This window comes from Vicugna pacos, chromosome 11, assembly GCF_048564905.1.
Source record: "Vicugna pacos chromosome 11, VicPac4, whole genome shotgun sequence".
Lineage (NCBI taxonomy): Eukaryota > Metazoa > Chordata > Mammalia > Artiodactyla > Camelidae > Vicugna > Vicugna pacos.
The window spans coordinates 21,976,602-21,998,779 of NC_132997.1; the positions used below are offsets into that span (position 1 = coordinate 21,976,602).

The 22,178-nt window shown below is 38.4% G+C and overlaps 1 long non-coding RNA gene across 1 annotated transcript; it reads left to right on the plus strand.

Annotated features, from left to right (window-relative positions):
* Positions 1–256: 256 nt before the first annotated feature.
* Positions 257–18,471, plus strand: LOC140699698 (uncharacterized). The gene is made up of 4 exons (XR_012077944.1): positions 257–313; positions 2,875–2,964; positions 4,977–5,097; positions 18,327–18,471. It is a non-coding gene; the product is annotated as an uncharacterized lncRNA (long non-coding RNA).
* Positions 18,472–22,178: the final 3,707 nt, after the last annotated feature.

A 22,178-nucleotide genomic window follows, 5' to 3' on the forward strand; every position in this document is an offset into this window, starting at 1 on the left:
CCACTGCCGCAGCCAACGAGGCGGAGCGGGAGGCCGGGCGGGCGCGGCCGGCACGCGGGGCGCGGACACTCACCACACCACGCGGTAGGAGCCCTCGAGGATGAGACTGCTGGAGCGCGGCCCCACGCCTAAGACCTGCGGGCCGACCAGCTCGGGGCCGCCGCCGCCGCCGCCGCCGCCGCCGCCGCCGCCGCCGCCGCCGCCGCCGCCGCCGCCGCCGCCGCCGCCGCAGCAGCCGCCGCCTCAGGGGAGCCGCGGAGCTTCTGAAATGATGGCCGCTCACACGAACTGCCGACTGCCAACTGGCGGGCCGGTAGGCGGAAGGAGGGGCGAGGCCGAGGAGGGCTCTGTGGCGGGGCCTGTCCTGGCAGCGAGCGCGCGGATTGGCTCCTGTGGTCTGGGGGTGGGGCTTTTGATTGAATGGGTGGATGAATAAATAATCCCTAAAATTCATTTTTTTAAAAGAAAAACCAGAGGAGAACACTTGAGACTATATTTAATTTGGAGGTCAAACAAAGCCAAAATTATCCAGATGACCTCTAAGTTCTGGCATGAATTTGTAGCACTCCTTTTACATAGTTGATAGTTGCTGATAAGAGTGAGAAATGGGTTTTTAACAGGTAGAAAATTACTGACTTTTGCTTGATCCCACATGTCTTGCAAGGAGAAAGCCATGATGTCAGGCAAGAAGAAACAGTTGGTCTTGCTGTAGCAATGAATAGCAGAATATTGCAGACGTGATTAACATTAAGTTTTAGTTCTATTTTTGTAACTTCCTACACATACGTATTCCCGCATAAGAGATGAATGATATGCACACGAGAGCGTTTTGTTGAGTGAACGTATAGATGAGTGAATTCACATGTAACTTTGCTGGACGCAGCCTTCTTATTTTTTTAATCTATCTATTTGTATCCTCATGTTTGACATGACCAGCTCTGTCTCAGGCATGCCTAAGTATCTATTTGGGATTCAAATTACCTCATAAGGACCCTCATTTTACTCTAGGATGATGGTAAACACTTGGCATTATCTGTATATCATTATGTCCTCGATATTTCTTATTTTGATTGTCTTGTCATTAACTTTCCTCCTTTAACCTCTCTCTTCTCCCAGGACATGGAGGCTTTCTTTTTTCCTATTCAATTAGTGATCTAATTTTTCTGTCTTTAAAAAAATTACTGACTTCTAACTACATACAGTCATCCCTTGGTATCTGCAGGGAATTGCTACTCAAATCCCCAGATGCTCAATCCCTTAAATAAAATTGTTTGTAGTTTGCATATAACCCACACACATCCTCCTGTATACTTGAAATCACCTCTTGATTACTTATAATTTCTAATACAACATAAATGCTATGTAAATTGTAGCTGGAGCACAACAAATTCAAGTTTGCTTTTTGGAACTTTATGAAATTTTTTGCCCTGAGTATTTTGGATCTGTGTTCGGTTGAATCCACAAATGCAGACCCCACGGATAAAGAGGGCTGACTGTACCATGAATCATACTGGTCACTAGGACCACAGAGATACACAGGACATAGTCCTTCTCTCCAATAAGCTCCAGTCAGTAGAAGAAGTAGACATCCATGTCTAGCACCAGTAAGACATTGTAGTAAGCACAGAACAGAACAAATACAAGGTTCTGTGTTATTGTGGACAGAGACTTGTTATAATGAGGATCAAGGTGGGCAAGGCAGGCTTTTTAGTGAAGGTTATATTGAAGCCAAACCATCTCATTTACTTCTATGTATCTTTTGTTGCATTACATTCCAAAAGCCAAATGGGTCAAGCCCTCAGAAGATCTATTGATCTGTCATCAAATCTTCTTTCCCTGCTGAGAGAAGCTTCCTTTGAGGAGCTAGTCTTTGCTGGGTAATCCCATCAACAGAAAAGCCTGCATTTCAAATCAGTCAGTGAACACAAAACACAAAATAGCTTTATTAGAAATCTCTCAGCTTCTATCATTTACAGCACTTTATGGCTGAGCTGCCTTATGTTTAAACAACAGAAAATGTTGAAGGGATTTTTACTTCTGAGGACTAGACTCAAACCCAAGATATGGTGGTTGACTCAGACTTCTTAATACACTTAGAAAATGTAGGATTTTGACTGTTTTGAAACATCTTTGCGAATTATAGAGATAAGACTGAAAATTAAAATCATCTAAATTCTGTATTAAGAATAAATTTTGTGTTGTTCAAACCTGTAAAATATTCTGCCTTATGTTAAAATGCAGACGATCCTCTCCTATAAAGAACCAAACTTAGAGCAACAAATTTTTAGCTTGGGTGTTAAAGGGTGAAAGAGGACAGTTAGAAAGAAAAGAAGCCTGGAGCATTTTTGTGATGAAAAAATTTGAAATAATCAAAATCTTCTATTTTTGTTCCATGACTTAATAATTAAATTGTACTTTTCTTTTTCCAAAACAAAGAGGCAGAAACAATGATTGCAATAGTTAAATACTTATTTATTTCTTTAAAAAAGTTATAACACCTTTAGGATCAAATTACTTACAAATTTAACTTGATTACTTTCTGAGAGAAATACCAGTTTGAAATAAAAGTCTTGCATTCCAGAGAGCATTATAAATACCTAAAAACAAGGGAGGAAAACTGTACTGTTTTAAAGCATGCTGGAATAAATAAAAATATTTATTTATTTATTTTGGTGCATGACTAATAGCGAATAGCATTTAGAAGATTTGGAGATGATCTGGTTTGCATTAAACATATTTAAACATTTTAAAATGTGTCATGAATTAAGTCAAGCTTTACCTCAAATAGATGCTGAAAATATCAAAATACACAGAGTTTTCCTGTATTTAAAATCATGATTATCTAACAACCACTTGGCTTTTGTTTTTCCTCAGAGCACAATCAGATGAACTGGAAAAAATGGAGACACATGGCCGGTCCTCCAAAAACAAGGAAAATGACAAGTCTCTGGACAAACCTGAGCAGTGAGTGCATCATAGGACCCTGTAGATGGCATCCAGGCTATGGGTGGGCTCTTTCCATTTGAAAAATGCAGTATCTTCTGTGCACGTGTGTCATGAATAATGTGAGGATAAACGTGTTTTGTGCATTGTCTTTTACCTCTTAACTTGGCTTACATCGGGCTTCTATGTAATGCCACACACTGTGCTTTCCCAAAATTGGGGAAGACATCATCCTTGCTTAGGACACCAAGAGCATGTAATTTTTGTGATTTTTTATGGTTATATTTGTTCAAATGCTGTTTATCTGTATGATACACAGTTTCATAGGAATCTCCACTTTGTCAACCTGATAAATCACATTTCTTTAAAAACAAAAACTTTCTTCTAAACATATGCTAGCCCTTGAATAGTTTTTAACACTGATTTTTGGATTGAAACAAGTAGTTTTTGTAAATGTTACTCATAAAAATGGATCTGAAACAGAGTCTGAGAATCATAACTGTATATGAATAAAGGATTCTTTTGTATTGGTAAATATATCTTATTCAATCCTCCAATAAGTTAAATTTCATTAATTTAAATAATTAAGTAGTAATCTGAATAAAAAGTAATGAAGCAAGAAGCAAGATTTTTGTATACTTTCACAACAGCTATGCAAAGTCTTTCTGATTTCATTCTTTTTCTATAAAACACATGTAACTATATTTATATAGTTACATATGTATATAGTTTGTACTATTGGTAGACCCACGTGGATGGAGCTGTTACTCCAATCACTCGGAATTAATTTTTGCTCAGCGTGCCTATCAGCAGGCATTTAATACATGTTTTGTTAATTGATTCAGGTATTGCTAATCATTTCACTGATGTGCAAGTTAGGAAAGACAAAGGAAGTCAAGTTGCTTAAATCATTTTACAAACAATCCAGTTTCTTAAATATATATCACTTTTATTACCATAGCTGTACATATATTGTATACAGATATGTTAGTAGTACAGAATATATTACTATATGGGTAATCTAATAGATATATTATCATGTCATGTCAAACTTGATTATAAAACCATGTTGCTCTTTTTATCCATGGGGGAAATAGTCCTGGCTGATTGAATATTATAGAAAACAAAGCTTGTGTTACAGAGGGTGTTTTAAAAATATGTATAAGGTTTCACACATCCAGATTTTCAGCAATAAAATAAAATTAATGTCTCTAACTGTGCCAGAAAGAAGGTGAACAGCTTCTTCTTTGTTAGATATGAAACAATTTTACTTTTTTCTTTAGAACTACACACATTATGCATTATTTATAGCTACCTGGATGTTAATTTCTACATCTTAATTGCTAACATGATTTATAATATGTCTTTGCATTTTTCAAAGCTCCAGCTTACTTGAAATAATACTTAACTTAAAAATTTTCTTAATCCACATACTAACAAGCCTCGGTCAGACTCACTGTGGGAGTGGCACTGTTGGTCCAGCTGTGCAGAAATGCTGGAGAGACTTTGCCTTTTCAGTTTAGATGGTAGTTATACTTGTAATAATAAATCATAAAAATTAATGAGCTAATTTTCTGGTCTAGGAGGGTGAAAACAGGAAAGTGTACACAGTTGAGACTCCACCCTGAAACCGCTGTGCTTCCACTGGGAGATTAGGTTGGAACAGTGGGGAACACAAGGTCTTCTGTGCTATTAAGCTAAAGTAACATGAAACAGAATTTCACCTTTCATTCTAAATATTCTCATCTAAATACGTGGATTTACTGGAATTAATTTTATTTGACACTGTATATGTAATAACTTGCAAAATCTATTCTTACTTACTTTGGTCTTTCTGCCTAGGACAATAGCAGAAGCCTTTTGTTGTACATTGTTTCCTATTATCTGTGCAATTTTGATGAGGTCAGATGGTTTTTAGAGAGTCGTGTTGTTCTTCACTGGATAGCGATTTGACAGTGTGTGTCATTGTTTTGTCACTGCTGCTGTTGTATTCTTCTCAATCAATTGAACATCATGTGCTTCTCACTGATTAGGATGCTGGAAAGGAACAGTATGTGTTTCCACTGCCTGAGCCCCAGGACCTCCTTCAGACCTCACAGATGAAGTTTGAAGATTTTCCAAAAGACCTCAGAAAACTAAAGAGAGACCTGAGAGGTAATGTAAAGTCTTAAAGCAAATCATGATTGATATTTATGCTTTTTCAGTGAGAGGACAGACTTCTGTCACATCGTTGTTAAAAGATAAGTATTCCCCCCACCCCGCCCTTGGTGCACCTGCCGAGGATCTAGTGGCTTGTGAACTTGCCTGAGAAGAAAATATTTTCTTTCACATATTTGGTCAAAAAACACACACGTGTGTAATGCTTTATTATTAGTTGAGAAACCTTATATCAAATCATTTTGAAGAGAGTTTGAAATTCTTTGAATTTGTAAATTCAGAGTAATATATAAAAGCAAATTGTTTATAATTTTTTTTTTGGTGAATAAAATCCCTTTCCTCCCCTCTCTGCTTTTGATGAAGTACAGTTGGCTTACAGTATTATATTAGTTTCAGGTGCACAACTTAATGATTCAGTTTTTTCAAATATTATGTACCATACAAAGTTATTATAATATTATTTTCTATATTCCCTATGCTGTGCCTTACACCCCTGTGACTTATTTATTTTATAACTGACAGCTTGTACCTCTTAATTCCCTTCACTTTTCTCACTCATCCCTTTTATCTTCTTTTCATGAGGCTTCTTCTTGTTATTGAGTTGAGACACCTCACCTATCTATTTAAGCCTCTTTCTAACTTTAAGTACAGACAGGGAGTGAATAAGTTTATATGAGATTTTCATTTCATGTCTCACTAGATGAGAAGAAGAGGCATGGTTACTGCTGCCCAGAAACCAAAAGGATGATAAAAAATTTTAAGACATTCAGTCTCACTGCTAAAGTATTTATCCAAAGATATTGATCTATAATCAAATTTATGGAGTTGTTATATTCCAGTTACAGATGATTTTATATGGATTTAAATCAAAATAGTAACATTATATAGTTTACTTGTAGTTCTTAAACACTAAGCATTTATTATGGGCCTGATGCAGGATAGGCATCTGCTAGGTGCCTATCCTAGCAGATGCCTGTAACCCTACCAGATCCTGTAACCCTAGCAAAGTTACAGTCAACTGTCCAGGGAGGGTGAAGACTTGTCTTTAAGATGCTCCACCTTAGAGCCTCTAATATGAGTGCTCATTGACTGAGTCCAGGATTGATTGCCTTGTTTTTTAGAAACAATTAAAACTGTGTTTTCTTTATGTAATGCTACATTACTATGCATTTAAGTATGATTTCTTAAATCAATACAAAACCCAGACTATTCATGTATAGTATTTATCACACTTCAAAATTTTGCCAGTTATCATGATTTGCTTCTGAAATTCCTCTCTCTCTCTCCCTCTCTCTCTCTTCCCCCACTGTCACCTCTGAAGTAGTGCTGGACATTTCTGGGGTATCTGAAGAATATTTAACACTTTAACCAATTCAGTCTTGCAAAGCAGGATTTCATAATTTACAAAAGATCTTATAAAGAAGTGTTGTGGTGAGCTCATTAACAGGCAATTTATGTTTAATTTGGTTGATGCTTCACTTTGGAATGTAATCTCAATTACTTTTCATATATACGTGCTTTCTTACTATAGTTACAAAAGGTCATGAAAATGCTCACATTTCTAACTCTCAAGACTCAGAACAAAAAAGGGAGAACTAACAGCCACTGGGAAAAGGATTTGGAAAGGGCGGGTAGGCAGCACTGATGAGAGCTACTTCCTCCTGCACGTCTGTCTTCTCGAGCAATGATCGCTTATTGAAGGAGCATCTTAGCAATTTCTGAGTGCCTCAGAGGGTTAAGAAGGTGACGATCTTAGCCCCAAGGGTTTATACTTTATATTGGGATAAGAAGAACTTTTCTGAATGGTCCGTTCCCTGAACTAGTCCCTGTTGCATGTACCCAGCACCACATTTCTCAAGTTTGTCCATAGGCTGTTACAATTTGGTGCCCTAGAAATGGGGGATTTCATGGATAAATGAGTATGAGAATTGCTGGGCTAAGATAAGCTTGAAGGCATTTCCAGGGCCTTCTGGACAAAGGGCGGCAGCAGTTCCCAGCGCACTTGACCATAGGGCACTTTTCCCAGTGTGTCTGGTAGGTGCTGTAGTCGGAGGAACTCACTTCAAGAAATGCAGGCCTGCTGCCCTGTGAGTAACAGAAGCATGGTGTGTGCCTCAGAGGGGCTTACAGTAAAGGTGGGGAAATGAAACTAGGTCATGAAATATTCTCATTACATGTTACTCTTCTTGTAAAATGAGATCAGCTTGAATGGCTGTTGACAAGGCTGTCAAACTCTGAGGGATCTTTTGAAAAACTGACAAAAATTGGAACAAATTATGCCTCTTATTTTTTGCTTTTCCAAAATGCTCTTTTTTTCCATAAAAATGAGATGTTTTGTGACACAAGGAAGGAAATCTTGTGATCTGGAATTTAAATTCCATTTCTAGAAAGGATCTAGCATGAAGGCAGCATTCCATATCAACGAGGCGTAGAATAAAGCTGCCTCATGTCCCTTTACGGAATGAGATGGGTAAAAATATACATTGATTTGACTAAATAGGAGTCAAATAGGAGGTTATTTTGTACACAATTACTTTAAATGAATATCTACCTTGATAAATGTACCCTAATAATGATCCCTTTTAAGTGACCAAATTAGATAATTCATTTCAGAAGATTCAATGGTCTGTCCACTTTTTTTCAAAAGCAACATTTTTAAAGAAGACAGAAAATTAGATGATATATGTAGAGAATCTGTCCCAATATTTTCCATATAATAACTATCTCAAAGACATTGGCTATTTATAATAAGGAAAATAGAATAAACAGTGTGATTAGTTTGATAAAGACAGATAAACTGTCAGCCCTAAGTCACCCATCTTCTGGCTCTGTCACTGTTTCTGCTTCCAGACTTAATTTTTGTTTCTAAAGAAAGACCGAGAAATAATGTGTTATGGCTCAGGCACTTATAGTAAGACAACTGAATCTCATTTTAGCACTTTATAAGAGCATCCGCTGTGTTTGGTATGTATATTGTTCCCACGCTTTCTCCAGCTCCCCTGGGAGCTCCCTGGCTTTCCGAACCCAGTGACATGTAGTTGGTTTACCAGCCTGGTCAGCTTGTGCCTCTTCTGACTGTGAGCAGCTCTTCTTGATGCCATCGTGCCCCACTGTGGCTTCTGTTCCCGTGCCTTTCTTGGGTAGAAATGGTTCCACTTGCCACCTGACTTAGCATGAACAGAGCACTGAGTAACTAAGTTCCTGGAACTCGGCAAGCATGTTCTTATGCACATTCTTCTCTGAACCTCCTGCCCTCCCCCACCTTCAGCATCTGACTTCAAAGTATTTCAAATTCATTACCTATAACTTCAAGCTGAAATAATGTCTCTGTCCAGACATATACAGGAAAAATCAGCTCATAGACTTATTTGTATTGATTTATATTTGTTTAGAACACTTACATGAATAATTGTAGATGTGTGATTTTATTTTTGTTTGAGAAATGAAAAAATGATGTTATAAACTTAATTCAAATGCAACCCAGCAGCTTTTTAAAAGTTACTTCTTATTATGATTTTAGAATGAGTAACATTTTAGTATGGAACATCAGACAACATTGAAAAATGTAGAGAAGAAAATATATTTATTTTTATCAATGGAAATAATCAATAAACAATTACAGTAGGAATAGAGAACAGTTTTATTTGAGCCAATCTGAGGATTATAGCCTGGGAGACAGAGTCAGGAAGCACTTGGATTGTATCCTGCTGAACCACATAACGGGGAAGGCTTATACAGGCAAAAACTGCAAAATTACATATGTTGTTTGTCAAGAATTAGAATTGGAGCTGGCAAGAGGTAAGGGTGTTTGTTACAAAAAGATTGGTCCAAAATGGTTGCATCATTACAAGGGGAGACCTTTAGACCATGAGGTAACAGCTAACAACTACTAGCAGATATTGTTCTGAGAATGACTGGTGGTGTCCTTGAGTTTGCTACAGTGCAGAAAATTCAAGTTTTTGGTAATATAGGAACGTATCTATAATGACAACACAAACAGATGGAAAGGTATACCATGTTCTGGGTTTGGAAGAATTAGTATTGTTAAAAAGAACATATTACCCAAGGTGGTCTACAGATTCAATGCAATACCTATCAAAATACCAAGGGCATTTTTCACAGACCTAGAATAAATTATTAAAATTTGTGTGGAAACACAAATCCAAATAACCAAAACAATCTTAAGAAATAGAAACAGTAGTAAGGGAAACATGCTCCTGGACTTCAGAGTATACTACAAAGCTATAGTAATTAAAACAGTATGGTACTGATTCATTTTGATTCTTTAATGCATTCTTTCCTTTAATAGTTAAAGCAGATGTACAGTGCATGTTTGAAAGCCCCAAAACAGTCTGTTGTAGCTAGCATAAACTTTAAACCAAATCATGTGTAAGCCAGAATGACTTATCCATATCTCAGCATGTGAAAATTTCCTCCATCATCTGTCATCCTGTAGTCCAATAATACAAGGTTAATATTTTGGCATGTATTTATCTAGTGTGTGTATATGTTGTACATGCACAAATTATTCCATCAACAGCATGATGCATACAGCTTTTGTAATTTTAATCCATTCTTACATTCTCTGCTCTAAAAGTGGATAATATATTTATGTTTGCATTATGTCTTTTTTCTGGCTTTCTATTGTCTTAAAATTTTGTCAACATTCTCTCCCTGACTCCTGCAATACATTTTGAAAGCTATAGACAGTATTACTATTAATTTGTTGGCTGATCTTAATTATGAACATATTTTCTTAATGTATATAGTTTTAATACATGCCATAAATTTACTCAATATATTTACCTTCCCAAAAAAGATGAAACTTTAAGAACATTCTGACTAATAATTAACTACTCTTTTCTTTCTTCTAATGTTTTTCCAGACTTTAACTACTATCATTTTTCTTTTTAAAAATTGCTGATATTTTATAATCCTTAAATAATAACATTTACCAACATATTTAATCACTCTGCCATCACTTTTGCATCCCATTTTTCCCTTCTCATTTGGTTGTTTGCTCAGTGAGGCTTGGTGGGTGTTAAGTTCTGAGTCTGGAAATGACTGCAAAAAATTTTCTTTCTTATTTTTGAATGATTAGTCTGCTGGACATAGAATTGTAGATTGACACATTTTCATCAATATTTTGAAGACACTTTTTTTCCTCTGCCATCTCTTATCACTGATAAATCTGTTTTCAATCTGTCATGCTTTTGTAGATAATGACTTTTATTATTGTTGACTTTTGTAATTTTCTCATCCTTATTCATGTTTGGCTTTGTTTTAATATATATAGTATGACTTTATTTGGTTTTTTTGTTTGTTTTTTTGTTTGTTTGTTTGTTTATTTATTATCTTTCCCTGTACTTAGAACTTTTATTCTAAAGACTGATGTGTACCTTAATGTTTCAAGAATTCTTGACAATTACCTTTTCATATATTGATCAGTTTCTCCTCTTTTCCTGAATTTCCTCTTAGATGGGTATTGGAGCCATTTGGTCCAACACTCTGTCTCCTAACTTGTCTTTTATATTTTTAAAACCTACACTACTCCTTTTGCTATAACCATCTTGTATTTCTCAACAATGTCTTCCAGTTCATTAACTCTCTCTATGACTCTGTCCAACCTGATGTTTATATTTTCAACGCAATTATCTTAAAATCATAATAATTTTTTGTTTATTAAGATTTATAATATTTTTTACCATATCTATGATTACTTTTAAAATAATTTCTTGTTCTTATTTTGAATATTATCTTTCCTTTATCTCTTTGATGCTTGTAAAAATATATTAAAATTCTGTTTGGATTTCCTATAGTTTTTGTTTCATCTTTAATTTGTTAATAGCTGTATGCTTTGTTTCTACTCATTAGTTTTCTTTAAGATATTAGAATGTTGATTTAAAACAGGTGTCAGAAGATGTCAGAAGTTTACAGCGTGTAGGCTTTTTGTAAATAAAATTCAATTGGAACATAGCCTTATACATCCAATCATTTATGAATTATCTATCATTGCTTTTGTGTTACAACTGAAGAGTTGAGGAGTTCTGACAGAAACTGTCTGTCAACCTGTTTGTCCCTTGCTCTCTCCCGTCCCCTGACCCAACACATCTGCACTCTCTTAATTTTTTCAACTATTTTGACTTAGTCTGCCTGGGAGTCCTGCCATGTGGACATGTTTAGTTATTCAAGATTCGGTCATCAAGCTAGTGAATGACTTGGCTCAGGTCATGCCTGGAAAGCTGTATCTGTCTACTGTTGCTGCCCTAGACACACAGCTGTGTATGGACCATAGCTCTTTTCACCCTCCTTTCATGGGTCTAGAGCCCCGTCACAGCTCTGGGTTTCCAGTGGTGAGACCAGTTCCATTCCTTGCTGTGTGACCTCTCTCCCCACCAGTTTCCATGTAAGCCAAGATCTTTACCTTCTCCTCCATGTGCACAATCCCGTGACATCTCACCCCCACATTATTTATTAACTTAGGCTTCTCTGCTGTTTCTGGTCCAAAGAGACATTAACATGTTTTTTCTAAAGCACATTGTGTTGGTTTGATTTTCTCTTTTATGTTTCCATTCATTGCTATGTGTTTTCAGCAGAAGAAATGCTCAGCCTATGAATTCATCATTCCATTTGACTGGACATCTTTATTCACTTTTATATATGTTTTCCCACTGAAAGTTATACCATGAGCATTTCCTATGTCATTTACTATAATTCAAGAACTGTTTAAGATGGTTTGATAATTATCCATCTTATGATTGTGCTGTAATTTAGTAAGTCATTAGATTCTGGTAAGAAATTAGACTCCAATTTTCCCTGCTCTTAAGAAATATTTTGTTAAACATCCTTATTGATAGCCTTTTTTTCCACTATATTTCTGATTATTTCCTTAATATAGATTATTACAATTACAATTACTGGATCAGATTTAATGGACATTTTTTAACATTCCTGATACTTTTATTACCAAAATGCTTTCTAGAAGGGCAACTTATAAATTTAAAGGTTGGTTTGTCTCCTAGAATAGAATTGAATAATAAAAAATTATGAGATTTAGATCAGTAAGGAATCTCAGAGATATTATAGTCTAATTCCTATTATTCAACAACTGTTTTATAAAATTAATAGAAAATAAGAAATAGAAACATAGACCCTTCCTTCATAACTCATAGACTAGTAGAGAACTGATAGATGTCTGAGTAACCACTGCCCAGTATAAAGGTTTTTTTTAGTTATATAAATAAGATACTATAGAAACACAGGAGAGGAATGATTAAATATACTTGTAGAATTATATTTAAATTGGATTTTGAAAAGTAACCAATAAAGTGACAAGAAATGGATGGTAAAATCTGATACAGCTAGAACATAAGGTGCTGAGGGAGATGGAATCAGAAGATGGCAAGCCATCTTTGCAAAGGGTCTCAAGGGCCTGCTGAAGAGTTTGGACTCCATTGGGCAGTCACTGCTTAGCCACGGAAATGCTTCTAGGCCAGGATGCAGTGCACTCAGATAAGCTTTTCTGAAAGGCCAGCATGAAGCACTTGTGAATGATGGTTTAGAGGGGAGACTTGAAGATGGAGAACTGTTTGTCAGATATTATGGTGCAAGCTAAGGACCCTGGGTTAGGATGTAGAAGAGAAAGGGATCTGGGAGTCCTTGGAGATGAATTAGAGCAAGATTCTAACCAAACAGATATACATGGTAAGGAACTGTCTTGTTATTTCACACTCTGAAAAAACAGGCTTTTTCCCAAGCACAGTATATCAGGGACTACTGGGCACCCAAGTCAGGCACTGGGTCCCATGATAAAAAGTCAAACCCTGGGTGGGATGGGAAAGTACTGGTTACACCTGACCTACATCACAGCTCTATATCTGGTTAAAAGAAAATAGAGTATCGGGGGGGTCAAGATGGCAGTCGTAGGACCACGAGTTCACCTCTTCTCATGACTAAAAACAAAACCACAATGACTGCTAAACAATCATTGAGAAAAAAAGACTGGAACCGAGCAAAAAAGATCTTCTTCAATGGGAAATGTAGAGAGAGACCTGCAGGGGACAGTAGGAGGGCATGCTCACAATAGAATCAGGCCCCATATCGCCTGGGTGGGTGACCCACAAGCTGAAGCGTAATTAAGTCACAGAGGCCCTCCCACAGGACTGAGAGCGCTGAGCCCCATGTCAAGCTCTCCAGCCCGGGGTCCAGCATTGGGAAGAGGAGAGCCCAGGACATGTGGTTTTGGAGGCCAGGGGGCTTACCTCCAGGAGCCCCACGTGACTGGGGCAAACAGATTTCATTCTCTTGGGACACATACACAGAATTTTGCATGTGCCAGGTCCAAGGGCAGAGGCAGTGATTTCATAGGAACCTGGGCCAGACCTGCCTGCTGGTTTTGAAAAGTGCCTGGGGAGCTAGGGGACACCTGTGCCTCACCCTGCAGACATAAAAGCTGACAGCAGACATTCCAGGAATGTTCATGTAAGTGAGCTTCCCTGGAGGCTGACACCTTGATTGGATCCTTAGGTACCAAGACCCAGCCCCACAAAACATCTTGTAGGCTTAAGGGCGGGTAAGCCTCAGGCCAAACAACATACAAGATGTGAACACAGAAAGAGAATTATTGATCCAAGTATTTTTATAGAAGACAAAATACCCTGAATAGACAAAGCAATTTCAAGAAAGAAGAACAAAGCTGGATGAATCATACTTCCTCACTTCAAACTTTATACAAAGCTACAGGAGTCAAAACAATATGGTACTGACATGAAACTGGACACATACATCAGTGGAACAGAATAGAGACCAGAAATAAACCCATGAATTAATTAATTTATGACAAAGGAGCCAGGAATATACAATGGGGAAAATGCATTCTCTTCAATAAATGGCGTCTGGAAAACAGAAGAGCCACATGCAAAAGAATGAAGCTATACCACTAGCTTACACCACCCACAAAAACTAAATCAAAGTAGATTAAAGAGTTGAATGCAGATGTAAAACTTACAGAAGAAAACACAGGTGCTAAACTCATTGATATTGGTTTTCATACTGATTTTTAAAATTTGACACAACAAGCAAAGGCAACAAAAGCAAAAATGAAAAAAAAATGGGACTACATCAAAATAAAAAACTTCTGTACAGCAAAGGAAACCATCAACAAAATGGAAAGGCAACCTATGGAACGGCAGGAAATATTTGTAAACTCATGTATGATTAGTAGTTAATATCCAAAATACATAAAGATCTTCTACAATTCAGTAGGAAAAAAAGGAAGAAAGAAAAAGAAAAAACAATCTGATTCAAAACAGGCAGAGGATCTGAGTAAGCATTTGTTCAAAGAAGGCACAGGGAGAGTCAACAGACACATGAAAGGATCTTCAAGGTGACTGAACATCGGGGAAATGCAAATCAAAGCCACAATGAGATTTCACCTCACACCTATTGGAACAGCTATTATCAAAAAGACAGGAAAATAACAAGTGCTAGCAGGAATGTGGTAAAAAGGGAACCCTCCTGCACTGTTGGTGGGAATGTAAATTGATGCAACCACTATGGAATATAGCATGGAGGGTCCTCAAAAAATTAAAATAGAAAGAACTACTATATGATCCAGCATTCTCCCTCTACATATTTATCCAAAGGAAGCAAAAACACTAACTGAAAAACCTATCTGCACCCCTATGTTTACTGCAGCATTATTTACTACAGCCAAAACATGGAAGTGATCTAAGTTTCCATCAATAGATGATAGGTAAAGAAAATGTCATATATACATATGACACAAATATTCCACACATACGAAAATGTGATGAATGTATATAATAAATATCCGATTGAATATATATGGGATATTTTTCAGACATAAAAAGAAAGATATCTTGCCATTTGCAACAACACAGATGGACTTGGAGGGTCTTTTGCTAACTGAAATGTCAGACAGAGAAAGACAGATATCACATGATCTCATATTGTGGAAACAAAAAAGAAACCCAAAACAAACAAAAAACCCACCAAAACTGTCAAAACACCAAAACCTGACTCTGAGTTACAAAGAACAGATTAGTAATTGACAGAGGTGGGGGCTGGGAGCTGCCTCATACTCTATGGTTCTTCTCATTTTAAGTCATTAAGTTTTGAAACTGAAGTGGACCCAGAAGCCAAGTCTGGCAGAAAGCGCCCTCCAGCACCTAGGGCTGTGATGCCTTCTGCCATGACCCGGGGGCTGGAGCAAATCCTAGACCAGCTCTCTTACCTGTTGCTGAGTGATGGTGCGGTGCTGGTGACACCTGGGGATTGAAAGAATGACAAATGGATGGCCAGCAACATCTCTGAGCAGGTCAGCACCACCTGTGGTTTCCACAGCACTGCAGGAACATACCCTTCAAGCTCCTGTCAGTGGTCTTTGGAGAACACACTTTGCTGGTGACCATGTCAGGCCAGAGAGTGTTTGAACTGAGGCCAGGAGCCCACTGTCATCTGTCCCTGCCTGTAGGGGAGGGGCCGAGGTGGAGGGGCCCTGAGCCTCTGTGATGAGGAAGACACAGACCTCGGCCACCTCTCTCTCAGCTTGCCTCTAGGACTGAGGCTGTGGGCTCACACACCTCCCCACCCCTACCTGGACCAGCAGAGGTATGAGTACTTTGCACTATGTTAGGGAGAGTGGGGGCAAGTGGATCTCACATTCCCCACCCTCCCATCTAACATACTTGAATTCAATGGTCCCAGGCCAAAACAAATGAAAAGAAAAGAAAGAAAAAGTATATGAAAAAGATAAAAGGATCTGACTACATTGATAGTAAACTTTTCATACTCAAAGAAATGTCCCCCAAATGTCAATTCTCCCTTCTTAGTGAGATAAGTTACTTTATTTATGTAATTGAAAGTATTTCATTTTTAGAATAATTTGAATATTCTCCTTTGAGCACCCAGGTATCCGACCACTGTCCCTTACTCCAGGATATTTCTAATTTTCCGAGGGAGGTGAGGCTCCTGCTCCAGGTTAAGACACCTGTGACATTGCTTGCATGGGCTCTAATATTCTGGCTAAAGGACGCTCAACCCCAGCCTTGGGAAGTGGCAGGTAATGGACTCAGAGGTTCATAGGATGATAGTGTGGAATTCACCCTCAGAAGCATAAGGAAAGTAGGATGTCTTACCACCCCAAGATCATCTCATAGAGAGGGGAACAGCGTGCCTGGAGGTAGACCCGAGTTCAAACCCCAATCTCAGGCTGAGTCACCATGTCAAACACAGGATGCCATCATTTTACAAGAGCCAAAGACAACAGGAGCACTTCCTGTGCCATGACTCTTGTGTGATGTGTCACATTACGTTCCTTATTGCTCTCCAGGGCTCTATGACTACCTGAGGTGTCACTTCCCTTGTGAATACGGACCAGGGTTGGGATTCTGCACAACTCAAACCCCAGCATGTGGGGACAGACTCAAGGAGACCATCACTGTGGTCCTTTGTTTTATTGTTGATACTGAGAAACCCAAGTTGACCTGGGAGCACAAACAGGCCATTGGAGTTTCCCCTATGAACTTGACCCAGCCTTCACCTATGTCTCTGCTAGAGTAACATTCCTCCCTGTGTTTGTAGCTGTCCTTCTAATCCCTCCCTGACCCCAAGACATTTGTACCCCCTGAGCACTGGGCATTTGTACTCTGGTGTCATGGGACCTTGTCTAAAGTCTTCTTCAAGACAGTCGCTTTCCAATTTCTCTTCCAAATACACTCCTGTTTTTCATACCTATTTCACTGGAAGTTATCACCTCTGATGCAGATGCGTCACTTGGATTTCTTATCTCCATCCCAACTCTTTGCTTTCCTCAACCCACATACCCCTTTATGTCCCATGGTCTCTGCCTGCAGGACTCGAGGGGGAACCAGTTTCACTGCTCCACCTGCACTTCCATCGCTCCCCTCGTCCAGTCACCACCATCATCAGCCTGAAATCACAGTCATGGTATCCTACTCACTTTATCATCTTTTCCAAAGTGGTAGCTAATAACCTTTCAAACTGAAGTCAAAGTGTAGTGGTATCAGCCCCTTCCATCTTCTGACCCCTGGTAGCCTTACCCTCCCTTCTCCCATTCTTTCACTGCATTCTGGAGACTCTGGATTTGACTGGTCCTCACAAACACTGTGATCATGACAGCTCCTTCAGAGCTGTCACCTGTACTGTCCCCTCAACCTACAGAGCTTCTCTCCAGGTGACCTTCATGTTCAGGTGTCCCTTCCTAGAAGAGGTCTTTCAGGACCATTTCTGCCAAGGCTAACCCAGATTCCACTGCTTCCACTTTTTCTCTTCATATTTATATGTGTATCACCTCTGAAATTCCATACCTTCTGTTTAATTTGGAATGTGTTTGGAATCATCCTTTCCTCCCCAACAGGAAGACAGGACTACGTTTTAGTTTTAATTTCTCTTTTCCAGCCCAAGCACAATTTTTTTCTTTAATCAATTCAAGGAAATGTCATACACCTTATCATGATGCTCCCTCTGTCATTTATTCACGTGATTCCCTCCAGTTACAAAAGTGTTATGAGCTCCGTCCCTTCTACCATGATGAAAACCACTTTGCGCCCATTCCACTGGGAGAACACATCATCTGTGAATAACGGTACTAACTGCGGACCTAAAACTTAACTATGAAAAGAAAACCCTAACACTGCCCTAGCTTTCCACTGACGTGTGAGTGCAAGATGGCAAGCGAGACATGAGGGGCAGGGATGTGGAGGTGTCCGCAAATTGTCCAGGTGGATTTCTTCTTGGTCAGAAAACTCATACTGTAGCATTACTGCAGGAAAAAGAAACAATCTCCATGAAAGTCACCAAATTTATTTTTAAATATATCTATTGTTATGACAGAATATAAGTATTCAATAAAAACTCTAATAAGCATACTCTATTATCATCTCAAAAGACATTGTCTTTTTTTTAGAATACAAAACTCAGGCATAAACATTTCTTTTCCTTAAACTGATGACTTTTAAGACTTCAACTCTAGAAAAAATACTATGGCCAACTTAAACTCTATACTGATAAACTACATGTGTTATCAAATTATACTGCAATATTTGTATACAGAAACCTATATATACATTTCTACAATTGATGTACAATAGCTACTAAAACTGCCTTAAGAAATGTGGTGCAAGGAAGGTTCAAACTGAGTAAAAGATCAGTCTCTTAAACACATTTCTTTCACTGCTAATTAGAGACAATTCGAGCATTCTGTGAATATTGAGAAAGTCCCACATTTCTTGGTGTTTTCTGGGAATTCCATACATTTGAGATGGAGAAGGTGACCATGAAGAAGTTCACTGCCGTGCTCACTGGTACAGTTGGAGGGACTCTGGTCCAAAGGAGGGGATGCTCCTCCATCCACTGGAGCAGCACAGGTGGAGATCTGACAGGGTGAGTGAATGCAGCCCGGCAGCTTGGGAGGCCTGGGTGGAGGGGAGGGCACAGCACAGCTTTAATACGAGGGCCCACTCCTGGGAAAGGGATCATCAAGGTTTGGTGCCTGGTCCCCTGGCTGGTTTGGGAGGCCAGTGCCTTATCCATTAGGCCACTGGGGCCCGCTCCCCTGGCTGGTTTGTAACAGCCCCTTGTGATGTGCTGATTCTCGTGACCTCTTCCAGGAACGTGCGCATTTTCAGCATCTCCACCACCTCTGCTTGAATAGAATGCAGGGATCTCTCCTCAGTTCTTCAATGAGAAAAGTGATTTCCTTCCTTGAACTCAGGTTAACCGTCATCAACTGTCTGTAAGCCTTAGCGAGGCTGGGTACATTTACTGGCTCCTTCTCTCGCCTGGCATTCTTTAAAGTCGTCTCCATGCTGGGACACTCCTGTTTAGCCACATACAGCTGGTCGATGAGGTGGCACTTCTCTTCGATCTGGGCAGCCAGTGTTTCAGCCCGCTGCATTTCATAGCTTTGATAAAGGTGACTTCTAACACACTGAATAAGTCTGCAGGTAAATAAGACACCACCAATGAGGTGAAGACAGGGAGACTCAACACTGCCTCTCACTGGAGGCTCTGGAACATGAGCTGAGAACACAGGCCATAGGGCAGCAGCACCACCAGGACCACGCTCAACTCCCTCAGGATCAGCCTGAAGCCAAGCTCCATGGAGGACAGCAGCCCCTCCATGGCACTGACCCATCCAGGGCTCTGCCCGGTTACCGTGGAGCCACCAGCCACAACAAGCCCCCAGGGACACCCGCAATGTTTCACCTGGAACCCAGCCAGCAACTGACATCCGAGATGGGTCAGTGTGTGGGGGAGGGGCTGTGCCAGAGGGGAGGGTTGTAACCAAAGTGTCATTCTCTCCATTACTGTCCAATGGTAATTTTTCTTACCTCTTTCTTTTTGTGTTTATATCTATATATAATTAAAAAAAAAAGAGTGAAATGTATCAATGTTAAGTTACTGATTTCACAAATTTTTCAAATTCCTAACCCTCCACAGTCTTCAAAAAGTCAATGTATGAATCATATGTTTGAATCATATCCATTAACATAGAATATACACTTATGTCACATTTCAACTGAACCACACCCTCTGACAACATGCATCCATCAGTTTGATGGTGGCTGAACTTGATAAAAATGAAATAAATCACACTGCACACTGTGATGTCTGTCTCTTTTGCTCTAAGTAACATTTTTAAAGATACATGCTTTTAATTGAATATGCCATTCATTTTGTTTGTAGCCCTGAATAATTCATCCTTCTAAGATTATATCACTAATTAATCCATCCTCTTTTTTTTAATAGACTTCATTCTTCTAGAGCAGTTTCAGGTTCACAGCAGAATTGAGCAGACAATACAGAGTGTTCACACATAGCCCTCCCACCCACACACACATACTCCCCTAGCCTCAACATCCTGCATCAGTCTGGCATATTTGGTACAATCGATGAACCAACATGGGCACATTATTATTAACCAAAGTCTTTAGTTTACATTAGGGCTCACTCTTGATGTACATTCTGTGGGCTTTGACAAATGCATAATGATATGTAGCCACTATAGAATCACACAGAATAATTTCATTGCCCTAAAAATCCCTTGTGCACCATCTATTCATCCCTCCCTCCCTCTCCCCAGGATCTTTTTATTGTTTCTGTAGCTGTGCCTTTTCCAGAATGTCATTTGGTTGGAATCCTACAGTTTGTAGCCTTTTCAGACTGGCTCTTTTCATTTAGTAATAGGTCTTTTAAGTTACTTCCCTGTCTCTCATGGTTTTATCTTTTTTTTTACTGTACCTATATTTTTAAAATTTACCTATATATACTGTTTATTGTTTGTAAGAATGTTTAGAGCTTTAGCTTTTTAAACTTACATCATTATCAAAGGAATAAAGCCAACCACAAAATAAGAATTAATTGAAAAAGATACATATGCCTTGCTATTAACAGCAACATTATTTATAATTGCTGAGATAGGGAAGCATCTTAAGTGCACATCAATAGTTGAATAGATAATGAAGATGCAGTATATATATATATATATATATATATATATATATATATATATATATACACAAAACTCACTCATAAAAAAGGATATTTTGCCATTTGCCGCCCTTCATTCACTTTTCTTTTCACTTCAAAAACCAGACATTTTTAACTGGCAGAGGCAGTTCTATTACATGAAAAACAACAAAATACCTAGAAATAAACTTAACCAAGGAGGTTACCTATATCCTGAAAACTGAAATGACACAAAGAATTGGAAGACTTCTTGTGCTCTTGGATTTTAATAATCAATAATATCAAAATTGCCACACTGACCAAAGCAACCCACAGATCCAATGCAGCCCCATCAAAATATTGATGACGTTCTTCACAGAACTAGAACAAACAATTCCAAAATTTGTAAGGAAACATAAAAGACACCGAAAAGCCAAAGCAATCTTTTCTAGGTCAGTCTTTTTTATTTTTCTCTCCACTTTCTTTTTTTTGTTTTCTTTTCTTATGGTTTGATGACTAAAGAAGTTCCTTTAACATTTGTTGTAAAGCTGGTTTGGTGGTGCTGAAATCTTTTAGCTTCTATTTATCTGTGACGCTTTGGATGGAAAGAGTATTCTCGGTTGTAAGCTTTCCCCTTTCATCACTTTAAATATATCGTGCCACTCCCTTCTGGCCTGTAGAGTTTCTGCTGAAAAATCAGCTGATAGCCTTATGGGAGTTCCCTTGTATGTTTTTTGTTGCTTTTCTACTGTTAATTTTAATATTTTCTCCTTATCCTTTATTTTGGTCAATTTGATGACCATGTGCCTTGGTATGTTCCTCTTTGGGTTGATCCTGTGTTGATCCTGAATATCAACAATTTTCTATGATTCAACATTATACAGTAGAGATTTAGACAATGATGAGAATATGACTCAATAACAAAAGTTACAGAAAGCAGCCATATCTACACTCATACATCTGCCTATGTATCTGTATATAGATATATTTCTATTATTAAATAAAGAGAATTAAATTCTGGGCTCAACTATAAGCTTCCTGGGGACAGGGCATCTTTATCTACTGACCACTGCATTCCCAACACGTGGCACAAAGCCCGGTGTGCAGAAGGTGTGCAATTGAATTTTCAATAAATGAAGATGCTATGAGATCAGCAAGATATACTAAAAGAAGGTAAAAGAAGGAAAAATGAAAACAGATATGAATGAATGAGAGAACTGAGAACTTAAGAAAGAAAGAAATCTAAGGGCTGGTTCCTTAAAAACAAACAAAACAAGCAGCTGCCTGATGAAACCAAGGGGAAAAGACAAGAGTATTAGTGGATACTGAACACATGCTAAGCACAGTCTGAAACATGTTTACAAGCATTTTTTTTTCATTTACACCTCACGGCTCACACCACATACCAAGAAAAGCTCAGGATGGATTAACCACAATGTGTAAACTACACATATCATTGCAATGAACAGACCTTACTTAGGTGCTTGAACAAAACTGAATATCTGAACAAATGAAATGCCAAAACAAACAGATAAACACACTTATTGAACATCTGGAGAAATTTAAACACTGAATATTTGATATCA